This window comes from Pongo pygmaeus, chromosome 3 (genome assembly GCF_028885625.2).
Source record: "Pongo pygmaeus isolate AG05252 chromosome 3, NHGRI_mPonPyg2-v2.0_pri, whole genome shotgun sequence".
Taxonomy (NCBI): domain Eukaryota; kingdom Metazoa; phylum Chordata; class Mammalia; order Primates; family Hominidae; genus Pongo; species Pongo pygmaeus.
In genome coordinates this window covers 51,423,845-51,428,633 of record NC_072376.2, presented here as the reverse complement: position 1 = coordinate 51,428,633, position 4,789 = coordinate 51,423,845, and the positions used below count along the sequence as shown (strand labels likewise).

General features: G+C 38.4%; 1 non-coding gene across 1 annotated transcript; it reads right to left on the bottom strand.

The window, feature by feature from the left end:
* Positions 1–2,475: 2,475 nt before the first annotated feature.
* LOC129036014 (U2 spliceosomal RNA) lies at positions 2,476–2,673 on the bottom strand. The gene has a single exon (XR_008502479.1). It is a non-coding gene; the product is annotated as a U2 spliceosomal RNA (small nuclear RNA).
* Positions 2,674–4,789: the final 2,116 nt, after the last annotated feature.

Genomic DNA, 4,789 nt, shown 5'->3' with positions numbered 1-4,789 from the left:
GAAGCCACATACTCTTGTATGATTTCATTTTCATCTTTTCTTAATAGTTTTCAGACCTAACGACTGCCTTGCTTTCATTTGCCTACTTTTTTTTTTTTTTTCTCTGAGACAAAGTCTTGCTCTTGTCACCAGGCTGGAGTGCAGTGGCACCATCTCAGCTCACTGCAACCCTCACCTCCCGGGTTCAAGTGATTCTCCTCCCTCAGCCTCTCAGTAGCTGGGATTGCAGGCGTGCGCCACCATGCCCAGCCTTGCCTAAGTTTCTCAGTACCCATTTTTTCCTAAATTTTTCAACAGAATTCTCAATCTCTTCTCAATGTTAAGTGCATCGTGGAATCTATCATTCCATATTTAATCATGTGGCTATTCCTCTATGAGTCCTCTGTCCTTTGGCTCCTATACATACGGCTAGAAAACTGCCAGCTGCAGAGCTGGCATCCTCACTCACACTTTCCTTTAACATCATTCTGGAAAATTATTTAGTCTTTATCTTGTATTTAGTCCTTTTTATGCTTTGTTAATTTATTTCTTTTTTTATGTGAAATGTGTTCTGCATTAGCTTTTTGAGAAAGGACACATGGAAATTAAATATTTTGCACCTCTGGAAGTGTTTGCAATCTTTCTTATTTCTGTTTGTTAATTTATTAGACTATGAATTCGTTAAGACTTCTTAACAAGGTGCCACAAACTGAGTAGCTTGAACAGCAGAAATTGATTGCCACACAGTTTTGGAGCTAGAAGTCCAAGATCATTGTGTCTGGGGGGCTGGCTGGTTCCACTTGAGGTGTCTTAGAGGCTGTAAGGAAGAAACTCCTTCATGCCTCTCACCTAGATTCCAGTGGTATGCTGATCTTCTTTGGTATTTCTCAGCTTATAGAATCATCTCTTCGCTCTCCGCCTTAATCTCTTTATGGTGTTCTCTCTATATGTGTGTCTATGTCCAAGTCTCCCTTTTTTATAAGTGCATGATATTGGAGTAGAGGCCCATCCTATTTCACTATGTTCTCACCTAATTAATTTAGTGGCCAAGACTCTTGAGTCCCTGGAGTTTCACTGAAAGACACTGACATGAAGCAGATTGATTAATATGAGAAAAGACATACAAATTTAAATAACATTATATATATAGTAGCCTTAAAAATTAAGACCTGAAGATGCAGAGGAAATTGTCCATTTTTATGCTGTGTTCAACAGTTTGGACAGCCATGTAGAAATATGATTAGATAGAAAGGATATTATCTAATGTTAATAGATAGGTTAATCGATTAATAGATTTAGTGGTGAAACCCAGTAAAACCTGTCTGTCTAGGTTTTTCTTGGCCTGTCTGAGCATGCATTTCTTTTTTCTGGGTATGGGGCAGGGCCTCTCTCATAGTCAAACCAGGTAGGTCAGATAATTTCTTTATGGCCAGTTTTCACATAGACTACTTATAGGTTTTATGACTGGCTTTTGGGAAAAGAGGTTCTGGTTTCTATGACCCACCTTGGAGAGAGAGATTCTAGTTTCTGGGGCTACTCTTTGGGTAGAATGGAAATGAGAGACAGTAGGACAAGGGAAGTTTACAGAAAAAAATTGCTTCTGTGGCTGTTGCTGATGCCTTCTTTTTGGGGTATTGTTTTCTGATCTCCAATGCTAATTATGTGCACATTAACCCTATTTCCAAAAAAGATTATGTCATGAGGCACTGGGAGTTAGGACTAAGGACTTCAACATACACATTTTGGGGAAGATTCATTTCAACCCATAAAATGGACTCTACAGTTTTTGTTTATAAATTATTTTACTTCAGGTAATTAAAGTCACTTTTGCATCATAGACTATATTTTAGCATTGTTGAATGTTTTAATGCTACTTGGGTCCTGGGAACTTGTATATGTGTAACATATTTCCCTCACCTTTTCTTTTTTCTTTTTTTTTTTTCTTTTTCTTTAATTCTTTAGGTATTCTGAAATTTTTGAATGGCATGCTCACTTAATTATTGTGTTAATGAAGTCTCTAAATCAGCCCATTCAACTGGCATACATCACTTGTGGTTCAAGAAGGGAAAGAGAACCTGTATGAAAGAGATACGTGTGTATGCACACGCATATTTATATGTTTACATATACATATAAAGAGATTTCTATGATTCAAGGGCCTGGATAAGTTAAGTTCAAACTCCGTAGGAAAGATGAGCTCATCTACTGAAGGAATTACTTCTCTCTCTTGCTAATTCAATCAGGCCCACCCAGATAACCAAAAATACTGTAATCTTTCTTACTTAATGTCAACCAATTAGGGGTTTTACTTGCATCTCCGAAATACTGTCATAGCATATCTAAATTAGAGTTTATTGAATAGTTTGGACTGACTGTGCCCAAGTCAATCTGAATATCAAACATACCATCAAAATCAATAAATAAAATTATCTTCATTTTCAGGAATTTTCTAGAAATATTTACACTGTACTTTTCTCCCCAAACTTTCTTTTCTTTTCTTTTTTTTTTTTTTTTGGAAGTACTGCAATATCAAGTCAATGTGTGGAGGCATGGAGCAGGTGGGGCAACTTTCTAGTCCATCTCTTAGTTCCAAAAGTCCATTTAATATGTTGTCTCAGAAAAGGGATATATCACATATTAAACTGACAAGAACAGATACTGCAGTTGCTCTTAGCCAAAAGACCAAGAAGTGATCCTCAACATTTCTTTATTTTGTTTCTTCTCTTTTGGAAACATTATGAGACACCTGTTGAATAGTTGGCTTGATCTCTCCTTTAAAAATTTTTTGTTTTCCTATTTTTTGTATTTTGACTTTTTGTTATATTTTCTATTATATTACATAAATTTAATCTTTTAGTAATTGAAGAAACATTCTATTTTATCTATAATTCACCATATTTTAATTACTTGATTTCTAAATTCTGTTTTCATATATGTCCACTTGTGGATCTTTGGATGCAAAAGGTTATCTAATTACTCTGAGGACATGATGGTTAACACTGAGTGTCAACTTGATTGGATTGGAGGATGCAAAGTATTGTTCCTGGGTGTATCTGTGAGGGTGTTGCCAAGGGAGATTAACATTGGAGTCAGTGGACTGGGAAAGGCAGACTCACTTTTAATCTGGGTGGGCACAATCTAATCAGCTGCCAGTATGGCCAGAATAAAAAGCAGGGTGAAATATGTGAAAAGATGAGCCTGGCTTAGACTCCCAGCCTATATCTTTCTCGCACACTGGATGCTTCCTGCCCTTGTACATCAGACTCCAAGTTCTTCAGCTTTGGGACTTGGACAGGTTTCTTTGCTCCTCAGCTTGCAGACATCTGATTGTGGGACCTTGTGATTATGTGAGTTAATACTCCTTAATAAACTCGCCTTTATATATACCTCTATCTTATTAGTTCTGTCTCTCTAGAGAACCCTGACTAATACAGATTTTGGTACCAGGAGTGGTGCTAGAGGAAAACAATGTTAAGGATAAAGTCCTTTCATTGGTTTTGAGTTTTCTGGAGTTGGCTGCTTAATATGATTAGACCCCAAAATGCTAAGGAATCTACTTCTAATAATATGGAGAACACTGATTGTCCTTGGTGTGAAGTGTTTAGAGAGAGTTATGCAAAATAAATGCATTTGACACTCTTGATTCACCACTCATGAGAAGCAAGGAGTTTTGTGACTCTGTACATAATACCTTTGATAATATGTGGAGAACCAAGGACCATAATGAAGCTGGTTGGTTGCTCCTAAGTTCTCTGGACAAAATGGTGAAAGAAAATTATGAACTCAGGGATTCTAACTCCCTGCTTCAGAAGCAGAAATAGAGCCTGAAATCTTCTAATCTGATCTAATCTACTAAGATTTCCCTGAGTGACACTCTTATCTCCTATAGAGAAAGAGCTGAAATTGTGGAAAAATAGACACAAGCTCTTATCATGAGAGTGGCTGACTTGCAACAAAAGGTGCATGCACAGCCTCACCAGGTGTCTGCTGTTAAAGTGAGGGCATTGATTGGAAAAGAATCGGACCCTGCAACTTGGAATGGGGATGTGCGAGAGGACCCTGATGAATCTGGAGACACTCAGCTTGTAATCTCTCATGAACCTTTTTTTGCCAGAAGAAACAGCTTCTACATCCCCAGCAGTGGCAACATCCCCTCCCAGACCCACGCTGCCATCAGATTCTCCACCTTTGTCTGAGGAGATAGACTTCTGTGCTGCCTCAGGCAACAGTGATGGCTTCCCCTGAGGCAGTTGCCAGGCAAGACAATGTTGATTCTCCTCAGGGCCCATCCCAACAACCCTGCTTGCTTCTAGAACTATAACTAGAGTAAAGTCCCAGCAAGACCCGAGAGATGAGGTTCAGAGTTTGACCCACAAGGAGGTGTGCTACACTCCAAAAGAAATGCTTGAGTTTTCTAATTTATATAAGCAGAAATCTGGAAAACAGGCATGAGAAAGGATATTAAGGGTGTGGGATAATGGTTGAAGGTACATAGAATTGTATCAAGCTGAATTTATTGATTTGGGGCCACCAAACATGGATACTCCATTTAATGTTTCAGCTTGGGAAGTTAAAAAGGGTTCTAATAGTGTGTTTGGTTGGTTAGCTTAAATATTAATTAAAAGATGGCCCACTGTAAGCAAGCTGGAAATGCCTGATCTCCCTTGGTTTAATGTAGAAGAAGAAACCCAAAGGCTTAGGGAGACTGGGATGCTGGAGTGGATCAGCCACTTTAGATCTACTCATCCCAGCTTGGAGGGTCCAGAAGATATACCCTTGTTTATTACTCTGCAAACCAGATTTGTGAGGC